The sequence below is a fragment of the Carassius auratus genome, chromosome 9 (assembly GCF_003368295.1).
Source record: "Carassius auratus strain Wakin chromosome 9, ASM336829v1, whole genome shotgun sequence".
NCBI lineage: Eukaryota > Metazoa > Chordata > Actinopteri > Cypriniformes > Cyprinidae > Carassius > Carassius auratus.
This window is the reverse complement of record NC_039251.1, coordinates 4295089-4313680: the sequence shown is the minus strand read 5'-3', so window position 1 is coordinate 4313680 and position 18592 is coordinate 4295089. Positions and strand designations below refer to the sequence as shown.

At 36.5% G+C, this 18592-nt stretch overlaps 1 protein-coding gene and 1 long non-coding RNA gene across 7 annotated transcripts in view; both read left to right on the top strand.

Annotated features, from left to right (window-relative positions):
* The window catches only part of LOC113109177 (NACHT, LRR and PYD domains-containing protein 3-like), a 1077877-nt gene that overhangs the window by 675389 nt on the left and 383896 nt on the right, over positions 1–18592 (top strand). The window lies entirely within an intron of this gene.
* Positions 3649–10773, top strand: LOC113109260 (uncharacterized). The gene is made up of 4 exons (XR_003292914.1): positions 3649–3876; positions 6548–6718; positions 9814–9992; positions 10334–10773. It is a non-coding gene; the product is annotated as an uncharacterized LOC113109260 (long non-coding RNA).

Here is an 18592-nt window from a genome sequence, read left to right as displayed (position 1 = left end):
GCTTTATTGTATTTCACACTTACAATATAATAAACAGTGTTAAAAGCCGGACCCAAGCGCTCCGCCCAAAATGCAATTATATAACAGGAGAGCAGCCAGATACGTACATTTGTAACCCATCTAAAAGCAAGGCTTAATGTTAGAGGGGTGCTGGACGTCCTTGGTATGCATTTGTTATAGAGATAAAGGCTCCTGCAGGAGAGACTACTATTGCAACAGTATAAAAAAAGACACTACTGTGGCAGTGGAGAAATACAGATAAGAGGCTCCTGCGAGAGTTGACACTGCTGCGACAGTGGAGAAGTACAGATCAAGGTTATAATAGTTAATGAAAACGAACGAAAAAACGAAAAAAAAAAGAGACATTACAAAACAATTATAACTAACTAAAACTGTAATGTGTGTTTGACAAAACTAACTAAAACTAACTAAAATAAAATTACTGATTAAATGTCCTTAGTTTTTGTCTTTGTCAATGTCTTTCATAGAGCAAATAAAGTTCAGCTGCATTTCCTTTTCCTGCGTCTCTCACGAATGCGTTTCTCACACACACACACACACACACACACACATACACACACAGCCCCTCCATGAGAACGAGTGCTTGACATTGAAAGCAAGTTCGCGAAAGGTTAGTATCTCGTGAACACCTTTACAGATTCACACAATAAAAAGTGGTATAAAAATATTTATAGTCTGAATATAATTGTGTCAGTGTAATGTCGACCTGAGAAGCGATTGCTACTTTAGAAAGTTAAGTAGTCACAATTTTGAGGTAAAATGCACTTGGGTTGTCGATGTCAGAACACTATATAAGCTGTGATTCAAATATTAAATAATGGTATGTCAAATGTTTACTCTGTAACTGTCATATGTTACACTGATTGTTTGCTGCTTCATTTCAGATGAGTAGGTTATTGTATAGGGTAAATTTAGTATAGGGTGTAAAAATTTTGTACAGCTGTGGTATTTGTATAGAAAATTATTGCTTGACTGAAGTAAATCCATCTCTCTCTTTCTCACCCATGCACACTCACTCACACACACACACACACACACACACACACACACACACACACACACACACACACACAAATCAAAAAGCTGTATTTAAAGTTTTCTTTTATTTGTTATTTGTCATGTTCTTTTCTCAGATTGAGCTCCCTGACAATCTGACAGAGAATTCTTGTTGTGGCCCAAAAATGGGTTGAATACATGAAATTCATGTATGTCTTCTTTAATTTGTTGGCTCTTTAGGTTTTTACTGGCATACGTCACTTACAAATTCTGCACTTACTGCAGAGTGTTGAGACTGTTTACATATTTGTGCCCATATGTACATTTTATGTACTGGTTTTATTTTGAATTAATATTTTCTAAAATTGTATGATGTTTTTGTTGAGTTATTATTACACAACATTTTCAGAACTTTTTTTAATCTTGCCCCTGACAAATAACCCCAATTATGAAAAAAGACTAAAACTACCACTAAAACTAATAAAAACTAAACTAAAACTAAGCATTTTTCAAAAAATAAAAACTAAACTAGAAAACCCACTTTAAGAACTATTTAAAAAACAAAACTGAATATGAAAACAAAAAGTCAAAACGAACATAAAAATAAAAACTAATGGAAAATGCTAAACTATAATAACCTTGGTTCAGATAGAGGCTGATGCGGGAGCAGACACTGCTGCGGCAGTGGGGAAATACAGAAAAGGCTCCTGCGGGAGCGGGCACTGCTGCAGCAATGTGGGAATTAGGTAAGGCTCCTGCAGGAGCGGGATGATGCTGGGAAAGCTGGAGCGGGGATGGGGCTGTTATATATGGATGTTAAAGGGGGTTAGCTATGGTGGGTCAGGAGTTTGAGTGAACAGGGATGGACTGGCGTTAAATGGGTTAGCTGATGAGGGTTCAGTGAGCTTCTTTGATATGAAATCGTTGTGACTGCACGTAGTTCTTGAAGGCTCAGAGGGATGGGTAGGGGTGTGGCAGAAGATAAGAGAGAAGGAAGGGCGAGCATGTGAGGAGGAGGAAAGATAGCTGGCCGGAACCGCTTGCGGAGGGGTGCTCATGCTTGGGATGGCACAGGGAGTTGAAGAAAGAGGGGCAAGAGTGGGGGGATGGTGGGTATCGGGGCTTTCACCATTAGCAGAGGCATGCTTATGCTTGGGACAGCTCTGAGAGCGGAAAAAAAAGAAGGGAAAGAGAGGGGGAATGGCAGGCATCATCTGGGCCTTGAGTTGGACTGTGGGACTGCAGGCCATGGGTTGGGATGGGGGTTGTATGAAAAGGGGTGTGGATCGGTCTGTGCCACTTGCGGAGGCATGCTCATGCTAGTATCTGCTATGGGAGCTGGAGGCCACTGAAAAGGAAAAAAACGGGTTAAGAAATAGGGCTGGGTGATAAATAAATTTTATCAATTAACTCAAATGTGTAGTTTACATCGATTTGTTTGAATGAAAATATATATATTTTTTTATGAATTATTTTTTTTTTACATCAGTCAACGCTCCACTCAGGGCTTCCGTAGTTCTGATTAGACTCAACCCTCACCCAGCGCATTTGCTATAGAGATATGCTGCCGAGTGAAGGGGTGATCACACTAGACTTTCAACGAGCAACATTTTTGGGACGCCACTGCAAATATGGGCGGGAACAGGATATATCATCCAGGACCAAGGTTTCCCCTCAGTTATCAAAACATGGATACCGATGTGCTTGAATTGTGTTTTTGCGAAATGTGATGTGACACGATCCCCATCAATAAACTGATGCCTCATTCTATTTATGTCTAAATGTTCTGACACTACTTTCAGATGATTTGCAACTGTTTGGCGTTATCAAATGTAGACAGACTTTGAGCGCAGCGGGGCGTGACACGACATCTCTCGTGTCTAGTGTAGACACTTCCAGCCGTTTTAGACCCTCTCCAAAGCAGACAAATTTGAAAATGCTGTTTTCATGTTCCAGTATGGACTGTGGAATTGGAGGCTTTTGAAAATGATTAAGCAGATATAGTCTTTTAATGCATTGTACCAATTGACATGTTTATACCAATAATGTTAATTTTGCAGTTGTGCTGTTCACTTTCACACTGGTGATAAAGATATTTACTTTGCACACTCTTCATATCACAGTCCTAAAAAATGCAGAAAATTTACCCACGATTGCTGTCCTGCTGCAAAACACAAGGACATTTGCGTTTTAGATCAAATTCTGAGTGAGCGTACCAGTGAATGGTGAAATATTTCCATAAATTAATGGATCCTGCCAGAAGAAATGTGTGAAACTTATGTCTGTATCATCTCAGTGAGGTTTGTACATGCACAGTAAGGCAAATGTAATGCTTTCAGACATTTCAGTGTGGATGATAAACTTATCAAAAACCTTATTAAACCTTTTATACTGTATTATGACCACACTTCACAACTAAATTTCAGTATCGTGATAATACCATTTACCTTGATGAAAGCATTAGCAATTAATCGAAGCATGGAAATTTGATAACATCACATGCCTACTATGAAACAATATCTCACATTCAACTCTGTGTGTCTGTTCAGTCCTGAAGCACATGACAGATTCAAACAGCAGCATTGAGCATCAACATGCAGAAATCTGATTCTATCAGCATGATGTGTCAATAACAAACTACACACACTTCAACTACAATTAACACTGTGTCTTTGTCTTCTACAGGTTGATAAAGTGTGGCGTCACAGATGAAGGTTGTTCTGCTCTGGCTTCAGCTCTGAGATCAAACCCCTCACACCTGAGAGAACTGGATCTGTCTGAGAATAACATAGGAGATTCAAGCTTGACGTTCATCTGTTCCGTACTGGAGGATCACCGCTGTAAACTGGAGAAACTAGAGTAAGGTCATATTTGATCTTCAGGGTATATTTCGGGTGACAAAATTTCTCATGGCTCAGTATGGTTCCATATGTGTATGACATGGTATATGGCCACCCTATGAGAAATGTTATTTCATGGCATATATATATATATATATATATATATATATATATATATATATATATATATATATATATATATACAGTACAGACCAAAAGTTTGGAAACATTACTAATTTTAATGTTTTTGAAAGAAGTTTCTTCTGCTCATCAAGCCTGCATTTATTTGATCAAAAATACAGAAAAACACAGTAATATTGTGAAATATTATTACAACTTAAAATAATAGTTTTCTGTTTGAATATACTTAAAAAAAACAATTTATTCCTGTGATGCAAAGCTGAATTTTCAGCATCATTACTCCAGTAGTGTATATTATTTTTTTTATGTTTTTATTTTAAAAACATAGCTACTTTTTTTTTTATTATTATTCATCAAAGTATCCTAAAAAAGTATCACATGTTCCGAAAAAATATTAAGCAGCAGAATTGGATGGTAATTTCGTTCTACGAAAAGCTTAGTTATCTTTGATTAGGCTGTTCTCATGTGATTAAATAATACTACTTCGCTCTGATCACCCAGTTATAAAGATATTTTGAAATACGGGACAAAACTTTTTTTTTTTAAATGTGAGTCACTCAAAATAGAGCTGAAATACGGGTCTGTCTTGGGAAAAACTGGACGTCTGGTCACCCTAAGTATATTTGAAGTATCCTCTTTCTGCTGCTGTGAGTTCAACTGATTGAGCTGTATATGGGTGAACATGAGCTGCTCCTCAGGAACATGATATTGCAGGATTGAGAGTCACACTGAAGTACACACTTTCACACACAGTCAACATTTAACACGATAGCTGCTCGCATTTCAGCCTGTCTGAGTGACATTTCTAGCTGGATTAATAACCATCACCTTCAGCTCAACCTTATGAAAACAGAACTCCTGGTGATTCCAGTTAACCCATTGTTTCATCACAACTTCTCTATACAGCTGGGCTCATAAACCATTACTCCTTCGAGGACAGCCAGAAACCTAGGAATTGTGTTGGATCATCAGTTAAGCTTCACAGACCACATTGCTACAACGACCCGGTCCTGCAGATTTGCCTTATACAACATTAAGAAGATTAGACCCTTCCTCTCAGAGCAAGCCACACAACTTCTTGTCCAAGCTCTTGTTCTCTCCAGACTGGACTAGTGTAATGCTCTCCTGGGGAGCCTTTCTGCATGTACTGTCAAGCCTCTGCAATTGATCCAGAATGCAGCAGCGAGGGTTGCCTTCAATGAGCCAAAAACAGCTCACATTACTCCTCTCCTCATCAGGTTACACTGGCTACCAGTAGCCGCTCGCATCAAATTCAAGGTACTGATGCTTGCCTACAAGACGACCACTGGCACGGCACCAACTTACCTAAACTCACTGGTTAAATCCTATGTGCCCTCCAGAAGTTTGAGCTCTGCAAGTGAACGACGCCTTGTGGTGCCATCCCAAAGAAGTTCAAAATCACTCTCAAGGACCTTTTCCTGGACTGTGCCCAGCTGGTGGAATGACCTCCCAATCTCAATTCGTACAGCGGAGTCTTTACTCATTTTCAAGAAACATCTAAAGACTCATCTTTTTCGCCAGCACTTATCCAACTAATACTAGCACTTTTCCTTTTCTTGTCTTTTCATTTATTAAAAATAAATAAATAAATAAATAACCATGGCTATGCGTTTTGGATGCAATTAATCACGAATAATAGTTTGACAGCACTAAAATCACACAAATCACTGCTGCATATGTATGAGTACAGATCTAAATAACACAGTATAATTCAGTTAGTGGATAGTGTAATTTATTTAAAACCATCAAACATGTTGATTTGTGCTTTAAAGGTAAAGGAATATGTAATATTTCCCTCGTATGTGTGAAGGAAGGAGTTCGGCGTCGGCTGGCTGAGGCTCGTGGTACTTTATTCAATATTCCACAAATGATAAACACTTGCGCCAACATTAAACTTCAATAACTATATCACAGTATTCTTGTAGCACATGCTTTTTGTCGCTAGTTCACCCAAAAATGAATATTAAGTCATGTACTCACCCTTGTGTTGTTCTAATTGCTGTATGGCCTTTTTTCTTTTTTTGGACCACAAAATATGTGCTAATTCATAAAATGGCAGTGGACAGCACTCAGCTTGAAGCTTTTAAAAAGACATAACATTTTTACAGAATGGTCCCATGGGACATATGTCGCATATGCAAAGTTTTCTGTAAGTGAAAGCAATGTGTGTTACTTTGGTAATACAGGTCGAATGTGTTTTGGTAGTACTGTGTTTTAATGTAAATGGTTTATCTTTATGCAAAACAAAGCAACCTCAGTGTCTGATCGCAGGCCTTCCCGCTCCTTGTGTTCTCTCCAGCACTGGAAAGCTGGTCCGCTGACATTGAGTCGTAAGCCTTCTTTTTTTTCCGAGGATTTTTTATTATTATTTTCTAGTTTTTTATATAAATATCTGCCATCTCTATCTTTCTGTCATCGGCTAATGTCTGTCCTGTGCACTAAGCACTCTCTTGTCCCCATCATGAGTAGACACGCCCCTTACTGATGACTGGTTACAAGTTTGTTTTGTGTGTGATTGTTCTCTACAGGTTGGATTATTGTGGTGTCACAGATGAAGGTTGTTCTGCTCTGGCTTCAGCTCTGAGATCAAACCCCTCACACCTGAGACAACTGAATCTGACTGAGAATAAAATAGGAGGTTCAGTGAATCTGCTGTCTGATGTACTACAAAATCCTCACTGTAAACTAGAGAAACTGTGGTAAGATATATATATATATATATATATATATATATATGCTATATATATATATATATATATATATATGAAACTGTGTATAGATAAAACAATCACAGATTCTTAACAAATGTATGAGAAGTTGTAACATTACCAGTAAATTCGGAATTCTGCTGTGTGTGAATGCAGAAGGAAAATTACCGGTAGGAGCACGTAAGAGTTCAGAACACGGTGACGTAAGACGTCTACCAATCATAACAATGTGAAGCATTCACGCACTGTTTAATAAAATAAAATAAATGTCATCCATCCAACTGAAGCGACAGTGAAATTAAGGCACTTCCCATTATCCAGTCCGATGAATTAATTTGTCGTCATCTGAGAGAAACTGTTAGTGATGCAGTAACGTATGATAAAATTGTTAAAACTGTTAACTGTCGCCGACAGGACAAAGTCAGGTCATCAATAAACTGAAAACATTGCGTCTTAATATCTAAAAAATAAACGACCATCACAAACGAAATAGTAGTGGAAGTATTTCTTGTTCCTATTATGACTTTTGTCAGTCTATTTGTTCTGCTACTCCACAAATCTTGCGGCACGTCATGAAATAACACGCTGCCCACCATGCCGAACACACAAAAAAAATAATAATAACTTTAAGTTTTACAACTTAATTTTAATTTTAGTTTTTACATAGGGAAAAACAGATAGGGCACAAACGAGAAGTCGGAGCAGTGAAGAAGAGTGCTTGACATTCGGCATCAACTTTCGGTTTGCCCCGCAACTCACTTGAGGATGTTCAGCCCGTCTTTTTTTCCAATTCTCCCAAAACAGCTTATACTACTGTTTCAGCTATTAAAATAGCTCAGTTTTGTATGTTTGGAGCAGTTTTTGATCATTAACCTGTTAAATGTCACCCCGTCCCGTATACGGGACACCTACGTTGACTATACTATATTACAATCAAATCTAATCTAATCTTGACTAACTATATATCGTTGGAAAGGTCTAAGACTCCCAAATATATATTTGACCAATATTTTTTGTTAAAAATTATGTAGGAAAAGTAATAGATGAATTTATGACAAGAGTGCACCCTCAGAAATCTACATTACAAAAGGAGCTTTGACCTTTGTTTAAAAAAAAGACTTCCTCGTTGCCTTTTTCTCTATCACATTTTAGAAATCATCAGAAGTTATATATCACTTGAAAACATAAAATCTCAAAATTCATCCTTCAAAACCCATTTTAAAATCAGACATTGCATTACCATGTAAATGGTACATCAAAATCATGTTACAAAATGTTTTCAGTCATGAATTATAAAAAATTATGTTTGTATCATGCACATTCATGTCTATCTTCAAAAACGTGAGTGACAGTTAACAGGTTAAACAGGCATATAAGTTGTGTTTTTAAAGCGGCCAGCACAGAGAGAGAGTTTACATAGCCTATGTTTAATCAGTTTAGCCTTCTCAAATCATCACGAATTGTCTAAAATAAAATCTAAAGATATAAAACAGTTCAAGCATAACGATGTTTTAACGTTGAACCCAGATACATGCGCGCTATATGAATATTTTGTGTGGAGAATGCAAGATTAAGCACGCTTTTTTGGGACATAGGTGCCAGGGCGATCATGATATAACATAAATAAATATAAAATAAATAAATATAAAAATAAGAAAACAAACATGCTTTCTGCTGTCTCGTCTTGAACAGGAGAGCTTACAAAAATATACTGAAACTCAGCGAATACATGCCTCACAGACATGATGAATATATCTATAGAAAGCTTTTAATTACTACTTAACGAAATAATAAAAACAAACAACAAAAAATCTCAATACAATCATAATATAATCCGTTTAGGAGGCGTGTCTAATGAGGAGATGGCGAGTCAGGCAACACTACTCACAGACAACACTACTCACAGTGGGGCACATACTCAGAAAACACTAGTTTATTAGTAAATAATTCAAATATATTTTTACTATTTCCCATGTCACATTCATGGTAATTTTTCCGGTGCTTTGGGACATATTTTGAACTCAATTTGAACGCAGAACTGTTTATCTGCGCTGATAGACTATTTGATATGAATTTGGATCAGCATAGGCTACATTTGTGAATGCACCTTTTCTGCAAAGTGCGTCTTACAGACTGCAATTTACAATCGCAACTTCATTGTGCTATTAATCCTTTCAAGCCGATTTTCACTAAATTGGTCAGCTCCCGACAGCATCGGGTGTTTCATTAATGGGGAGTATAATTATTCAAAACAGTCGTCTATTACAATGTCTCTGTAACAAAAGCAGTTACATGAATAATAAATTTTGAAACAAAAAATTAAACCATAAACAGAAATACTGAACACGTATTACCCTCCATGTTTAAAAATACAAGCGCAGCTGTTTAGAGATTAATGACGCTTTTCCGGAAAAAAGACGGAATGTCGTTGACTGTGTGAACAGCGCATTTTTGAATTTACCTGTAAAGTTGTTCCGGTAATTTTACGGAACTTTACTGGTATTACTGTATGAAAGAGGCTAATAAAAGTCCTGTCGCTAATTGGTAAAATTATTGTATTATTGCAAATGCCATTAGAATCTCTGGTTGCTATAGAGACAGTCAGCATTGTGAGAAGTGCACAAACATTTACTAGAGCTTCAGTTTCTTCTGGTAGTTTGATTAATACTTCTTCACCTGTCCATCTCTGTGTAAGAGTTTATTTTCCTCTTATTTTCGGCTTTTTCTGAAATCCCAGGAGCTCATTGTGTTCTTAACGATGTCATAAAGATTTGTAATCGGGAACACGTGGCTCCTGTGAAGCAAATATCCTCCTGTAGGTGTTTATTAGGGGAGCTAGTGACTGTTTATCCTTATATCATTATGAAACAATATCTCACATTCAGCTCTGTGTGTCTGTTCAGTCCTGAAGCACATGACAGTTTCAAACAGCAGCATTGAGCATCAACATGCAGAAATCTCATTCTATCAGCAGCAGTTTGTGGCAATGCTTGTCATTATATCTCCTCTCCTGCTCTGAGAACAGAGTCAATAACAAACTACACACACTTCAACTACAATTAACACTGTTTCATTGTTCTCTACAGGTTGAGTTATTGTGGTGTAACAGACAAAGGTTGTTCTGCTCTGGCTTTAGCTCTGAGATCAAACCCCTCACACCTGAGAGAACTGAATCTGTCTGGGAATAATCTAGGAGATTCAGGAGTGAAGTTACTCTCTGATCTAAAAGATGATCCACATTATAAACTGGAGACATTATACTATTGTGAGTATATTATTATTTATCTTTTAAAATGGCCAAAGTTTCGTATTTGACCTTGTGTGTATAATTGAATTTAAGATAATAATTCAGCTCCACTTTAGTTTCTGTACTTTAAAATGTGTTTAATTCTGTAATGATCTACAGATATATTACTATTTTCATCTCTTCTGGTGTCTCTGTGTGTAAATGATAAAGAGAAATTTGTTGATCATTCACTTTTATTAATCCATGATCTCTGGTTGTAATATGAATATACTGTGTGTTTCTGAGCTGAATCTGCTGATGTGATGTGACAGCAGTAATGTCTCATACTCATATCTGACTGTCTGTGTGTTTTATTGTAGGACTCTCAGTCAGTTCAGTTTCCTCAGGATCAGCTGATGGTGAAGAGCCGCTACAGAGACGTCACAGTCACGCAATCAACAGAGACTGAAGACAAAGACACACAGCATTACAGAGACTGTTTCAAGATAAATTTTTAACAAGCCAAAAAAATGCATGTCACTCCTTTGTTCATCATTCTGCTCTGACTACCAATAGCTACTCGCATAATATTCAAGGCATTAATTTTTGTCTACAAAACCACCACTGGCTGTGTTCCCCTTTACCTAAACTCATTACTGCAGAATTATTTGCCCTCTAGAAGCTTATGTTCAGCAAGTGAACATCACTTTATTGTTCATCTCAGAGCCACAAAATCACTTTCACAGACTTTTACATTAACTGTTTTCTCCTGGAGGAATGACCTGCTCAACTCAATTTCCAGCAGCTGAGTCCTTAGCCATCTTTATTTGACCCTCTAACTCTATCACTCTCTATAATAATAATAATAATAATAATTAAATATAGCTGCAAACAACAATTACGGGCCAAGTACTCCAATGGCAAATTTAGGAGCTAAAAATGGCATGGAGCATCACACCAAATTCATTAATGAGCAATAACAGCAATTTTAGGATTATTGTAATTCTAGTAGCATGATTACTTGGATTATCAAGTTTGACCGATAGGTGGAGCTGTTATCAAATCAATTTGGTGTACTCTGAGTGACTTGTCAATGACACACACAAAGTTTGGTGTCAATATGCAAAACATTGCAGAGATACAGCCTCAAGTGTCATTTTGGCATCATACCTCAAATTCGTCGCTGTGGTATGAAAAAAGAGTTTTGTCTATAGACACAAAATCCATAACATTTTGTCAGCGCAGTCTGAAGATCATCTGACTAAATTTTGGTGAAAATCGGACCTACGGTTGATGAGGAGTTAAAAAAAGTAGATATTCAACAAACATTTGGTATCTATGTTGTCGGTATAAGACAGGGTATATTTTGAGACCAGTTTCATTGCAATAGGCTAATGCAATAAAAAGTTATTCGCATTTTTATAAATCTAATTATTAATAGTTAATGATTGGTTTATTACCCTTGACCAATAGGTGTCATTGTTACAAAATTGATGTGGCATGGTCAGTGTGAGGTGACAATGATACATACCAAGTTTGGTGCAAATATGTCAAATCTTTGCTGACATACAGCCTCAAATGCATTTTGGCATCCTTCCAGCAAATTCGTTGATGCGCTAAATGACAACCATTTTGTATATTGACATGAAATTCATAACTTTTTGCCAGTGGGGTCTGAAGATGATCCACGTCAAATTTGGTGAAAATCGGACTAACGGTCTAGGAGGAGTTCGAAAAAGTAGGAAGTATGGCCAATTTTGGCATAATTGGTATCGATGTTCTCTGCATGACCCAAAGAATATTAGGGAGACCATTTTCATTTGAATAGTCTTATTCAAAAGTTATTAGCATTTTTTAGATATTTCATTATAACTTGACCACCCAACTTTTTGCGTACCTTCAGGGCATGGAACCAAACATTTTTTTAATTATTTTCATAATGAGACGATAATGCGTTCAAACACACACCAAGTTTGTTATTATAACAAACACCAAGTTTGGTCTCAATACGGCAAACCGTTGCCGCCATAGAGCCTCACAAAAAAAAAAAAATTGCATGCTTTTCGCCAAATTTGTTCACATGTCATTCGAGAACGGTTGAATGAATCAACTTGAATTCTATAACTTTTTGCCAGCATGGTCTGAAGATGATCTGAGCCAATTTTTGTTACAATTGGACTAACCGTCTAGGTTTTTTGGAAGAGGAAGATAAGTGTACAGTAAATATTTAATTGTTCTAATCTGTAAGTTGTAACCATCAGAAAAAAAAACTCTTGAAATGTTACATTTGTGTGCAGTGAATCTAGAATATAAGATTTTTTATATTATTGTTATTAAATTAAATTACAAAAAATAAAGAACCTTTCCATGATATTCAATTTTTTTGAGAAGCACCTTTATGATCATGTATGTATACAAGTACACCATATATGGTGTATGAAGAGAGACACGCCTTTCTCATATGAATAACAGTTATTCTGATAACTTAGACTTATGTTAGCTTGTGGATTTTGCTTAATTTATTTCCAATGTACACCTTGCACCTGATGAAGAAATAAAACTTTTTAAATGCATTCCAAAAATGTTGTGTATTGTAAATGGACATCAAAACATCCTAAAGTAAAGTTTCTCATTCCTTTTGATTTAAAAGGTTTACATCTTTTTCATTTTTTCCCAATGCTTGACAACTCAATATTCAGTAATTTTAGAGAGATTGACAGTTGTCAAATAGCTTAAAACATATATAAAAGCTAAATGCCTGTATTTTAAAATCTAAATTAGTTTTTTTTTTATCAATTTCAGCAGAACACATATAAACACCTATAAATAAGAAGGCTTACACCTGTATATTAAAAACTAAATTACAGAATATTTACCAATAGGATACATACCTTGCATCGACCGATAAAGAAATTACATTTTAAATGTATTCCTTCCTAAAACATTTCTTATTCCTCTTGATTATTTAATAGCTTTGAATTTTGAATTTTTTTTTCCATGTTTGAAAACCCAATATTCATTTCATGACATTTTAGAGATTGACTTTGTCACATAGCATAATGCAAATAAAAGACAGCCATATTAAAAGCATAAATTACAGCATATACTTTATTTTAACAGAACATAAACTACTATAAATAAAAAACAGCTTTTAACACCTGTACTTTACCGTTTCAGGACAACAAACAGCCTACAACACAGCTCGCAGGCCAAAATTCAGATGGGTTTATCTTTTACATGACAAGGTGGAGGGCGAATATATAAAAAATGTCTATGATGTCATCATGGTCCAGAGAATTCACCAATTCTGTTCGAAAGACAGCAGGGAAAGACTGTTTAAACACAGAGCGGGGCAAGTGTCCAGAACTTCCATAAGGGCAGAGAAAGAGTGACTGTCTTATATTTTCCTGTACAGAAGTTGAAAGAAAATGCATAGTTCCGCTTCTTCAAGTGAACCACCATAGTGTTTACATGGGCTGCATCTGAAAACTGAAAAATGCTGCCTTCGGAGGACGCATTCCAAGGTAAGTTATCAAGGCATGTCCGAAATCAGTATTAGCTTCAGTTCCTGTCTCCTGAGATGCCTTCATCTGGCCATTTTTCAAGGCAGCATAGATGTATCCTTCGCTGCCTTTGATATACCACAATCCTGTGCATTCCATTTTGTGACAGTTAAGCCAAAAAATAAAGATGGTGTCTGAAAGTTGCAGTCGGTGGTCAGTTCGTGTGTAAATGTATGTTTCTGATCAACGTTTTCCACTTTTTATGTCATTTCTAGTGAGAAATTATTTTTGTAGTAATAAAATATCCACTTAGTTATCACCAAAGCTCTCTATATTTTGCTGTAGATCATTAAACATTTACTCCGCCTCTGAAGCCTGAAATCTGTTTCATGAGGTGCCTTCATGCAAAAACACTGCCTGCAAAGTCATGGCCTGATTAGACAGCAAGGCAGCAAGTCACTTGCCTAAGTTTTCGGATGCAGTCATGGTATCTTCAGTAGCTCACCATTTAAAAAAAAATAACAATTCAGAGCCAGGCAAACACACAGCTGCTGCATGCATTAATCTGTACTGATCCTCCTGGAAATGGCTGTCCAGTTCAGTTATTTTTACGGTCAAAAAAAAAAAAAAATCAACCAATAGTTTGTTGAGATCAGCATTGTCCTTTATGGCTGTGGATTTCCCTAAACTATATGAAACCAAAGTAGGGTGGCCAATCATGCCATTTTCGCAGGACACGTCCTGGCCAAGATTTCTATATTGCCTAAAATTTCCATGTTTTGGCTTTGGTTATCTGTTTTCATAGTTGATGACGGTAATGATCGTTTGACCAGTAACATGCAGACATTGTACGTAATCGACCAATCGTGGTTCGTGAGAAAATGGGATCTACAGAGAACAGTCAAAGCGATGCAAATATGTGTACATTTTATTGTTGGACTGGAAGCAGCACTGAGCAGACTTATCAATGGCAATGGCATGGGAAAGCCAGTATATAAAGTCAAAAACTGCTTTATTGGATAGAGATCGTCTGGAATAAAAGTCAACACTGTTTCGACGGACATTTGGGTTTGGATAAAGTCTTTGTGTTTCTGCATGTGAAAATCATCTTGTCAACACGTCGATTGGATTATATTTCCCGCCTTGCTGGTTTCATTGTTGGATTTACGCTGCACGCTCATCTGGCTGTTAAAGGGCTGATCGACTGGATCGTAGGTACATTGTTTTTTAGCATTAAAGGGTTAGTTCACCCAGATAGCAAAATTATGTAATTAATAACTTACCCTCATATTCGTAAAAGTTTCGTATAGTGTTTTTCGAATATGGGTCTGTGTGATGTTAGATGGTGCGGAATTTCCTTATATGGGTCCTAAGGGAACTTCTCCCGGAAGAGCGCGCGCGTGCCCCTAGAGCAGAGCAGAGACATTCACTGACCAGAGCGAGAGAGCGAAATGTCACCAAAGCACAGCAGACCAAAAAAAATAAAAAAATAAACAGCATTAAGGGACCATGGATGGAGTTTATTTTAACACAGTATCAACGGAGTTGTGCAAGTGTTTTTGTTTGTTCCCTGCATTTCGAAGATGCTTGTTTTACAAACAAGGCCCAGTTTGACGCCGGATTTGCGTATCGTTTATCTCTTAAGGATGATGCAGTCCCAACGAAAAAGGGTCACTATCGTGTGTTGGAACTGCAGGCGGTGAGTAAAACTGCTTCAAATATGTCTGTGTTGTTAACTTAACTATCGGCGCGTAAGCACATCAAGTAAACAACATGCGATGTTGGCATCAAACTGCACTTCCCACATGTACACCTCAAAAAAAAAGAAAAAAAAAAGACGACATAAAGTGGAACTTAGTCATTTTCCAAAACCGCTAAGCAAATATAAACAGTTTCAATACATACCACATAGAGACGTCTGGCTGAATCTGACTGTTAGCCATGGTTTGTTTTGGATGATGTTTTTTTCCTCACGGTAATGTCACAGCTTCCAGATGCTCACAACGCAAAAGCTTAGCTCCGCCCACACGTCACGCCTCCAGCCGCTCGTGTTTTTCTGGGAAAAAATGGTACAGACTATCTTTCTCCTATAAATATAATAAAACAAAAGACTTTTTGAAGATATGAAGGATGCAGTACTACTCTATAGGTACTTAAGATTAACAGGATATTGAGTGAAAATGAGCATTTCACCCCACCTTTAACATATATTACTACTAGCTAGATGGAATATTGATTTGATAGGGGTCTCATAATTCATATATCGCTCCGTTCGAAAAGATGTGATTGTCAAAATACTAAGTTAGAATGAGTGAGGAATGATAGGGAGCGACAGAGCGCGTGTTTCAATGAACAACAACTCCGATGAGCCTACGCTCTTTCCCGACGTCATTAAAGTACGTCTTATGTTATTATTTTGATTGAGTGACCCCTGGTGGCCAAAAATCCCATACTGTACGTTTAACAAAAGACCAATTACCAGTAGAGACCAACAGACACCATTACAGTTTAAAACCAATATAATTTTCATTATAACTAGTGAAACCATTACAATTTATGTAATGGTTTTTATTTTATTTCAACAGGGGATTTAAATAAATGTATTATTTTATGAGATAAAATACTTGAAATCTACCTATAAAGAGCAGAATATGACAATGGTAAGCATAAACCTAAAATCTAGAAACCTGAAACAACATAATTCTTCAGTTTGTGTATTCATATCTCTCTCTCTCTCTCTCTCTCTCTGTGTGTGTGTGTGTCATTTTAATCAGACTAATCACCTTATAGGCTACTTAATTTACTCTATTTTCTAACTCAATAGCTCTCAAACATAACCCATTGTAGAATAGCTGCTGTCTCTTTATGAATTAATTAAAAATTCATGCCAGACACTGCAGGGTAATTAATAACAGTGGATGCTCAGACTAGGATTGTCCTGGGATTTTATTACAGTGCTATAAGCTACGTGCTGTTTATAGTGAGAGAGGCGGGCAAAGGCAATCTGATGTATCCGTTAACTTTTTTCCTTTTAGCTTCTCCCGACTGCCTTTATCTTCACGTCTTTTGCTTGCCATTACGAGTCCATCTCTTTCACATCAGTTTTGGTTCCCTTTCAGCCGGTCACTCTCGATGTCACGTTGATGATATTAAAAATCTTAATTTAGTACTTAAGATAAACTTGAGATCATCATCTACTCAACTGTGCTAATTTTGGACACCATGAATATGAACTTAAATGAACCCATCTTTCATACACTAGTACACTAAACTGCACTACAACTGCTGACTAAATAATTTTTTTAACGCAGAGATAGTAATTAAAATTGCATTTTGGTTCATATTCATGGTGTCTCAAAATATTTTAATTTAATTTAAAATAGCACAGTTGAGTAGCCTACACTTAGCCTACACTTAGTTGATCTTAAGTTAAAGAAGTACTAAAAATATATCTATTTTTTGTAGGTATATTAAGTAAAAAATTTGTGAGCAAAATAGAGCCCTTTATGTAGCCTACATTTTTCACCTTTGATAACTTGATGTTGGTTCATTACGATGTTTGGATAATGAATGTTTTATTTGCTTAGATATAAACAGAACACAGGGTAAATATGCTCATTGGTCGCAGGGCTATGACTTAATTCAGGGCCCCTATCACAATAATGATTTACATATAAAGCTTTAAACACAATTTTTACCCCTTATCAAAATTCTTGATGCACTGAAATTTCGTAATATTTGTTCGTAACGAATTTCAATAGCCTATCATAAATATATATTTTTTTTAAATAAGCTTAGTGAAGACAAGTAAACAATTACAAATTAGGTTACAACAGAACAATGATAATAAAAAAATCGACCAACTTAAAATTTAAAGCACTGAATAATAAATATAATAATACTCGATAGTCTTCACTGTATATATTCAATATACATTCATTCTTATTTATTTTACAAAAGTGATTCAGTCAAGGACAGTAATAGATTTTCTTTCTGATGTTTGATTTACATTATTGACACAAATGGCGGCAACAGGTATATTAGATTGCTTTATAGGAATAGTTCACTTAAAAATGTAAATTGTGACCCTGGACCACGAAACCAATCATATGGTTAATTTTTTCGAAATTGAGGATTATACTTCATCTGAAAGCTGAATAAATATGCTTTCCATTGATGTATTAATTTGTTAGGATAGGACAATATGGGGCAGCTGTAGTCTAATGGTTAGAGAGTTGGACTCGCAGGTTAAGTCTCAATGCCAGCAGGAGTTGTAGGTGGGCGGAGTGAAAAAAAAAGGGCCTTATCGGTAAGTAATAATATTTTGTAACTTACGCGGAACTTAATAGGTAGCCAGTGTAGAGACTGTAAAATTGTTTCGTATCTTGGCAATGTTTCTAAGAGGGTTCTAAGATGGAAGAATGCTGTTTTTGTAATATAGGAAATATGTATAACGGTACGCATGGGACGTGGTACATCATTTTGCCAAAACATGGGAAGCTAGAGATTTCAGAACTGCAGATGATAAACCCATAGTGCATTCAAACCTGATAGGACAGTTAACAAAAGCAGTACAGCCTCCGAAGTGGCCATAGTAAGGGTAAAAGGTCACGCAATAGGAGATGAAGAACAGGCTGTAGGGAATAGAAAAGCTGATGAAACTGCAAAAGAAGCAGCCAAATCTCAGATCAAATTGCCATATGATATGTGTATTAAAAATCAGGTAACTACTTTAGCTATGCATATAACTAATGTACCTGAATTTGACATTTAGATTTTGCAAAATCAACCTACACATGCTGATTTGGAGCACTGGTGTAAACATAACTGTGCTCCAGACAAAGATAGAATCCTGAGAGATGAGAAGGGCAGAATAGCCCTTTCCGAAATAAGGACTAGTAATCTTTATCAGGCATTACCATGGAATGTCACATACAAGCTGTGCAAAAGTAGTACAAGTAATTCAGTTGTATTGTATGGCTGATGTACACAACACAGCGAAACTGATTTTAGACTTGTGTCTCACGTGTGCACAGGTAAACCCACACAAACCCATTGAACAATATGCATTACAGCATCTGGAAGCACCGTTTCAGCATGTACAAATTGACTTTACACACATGCCGCCAGTAGGTA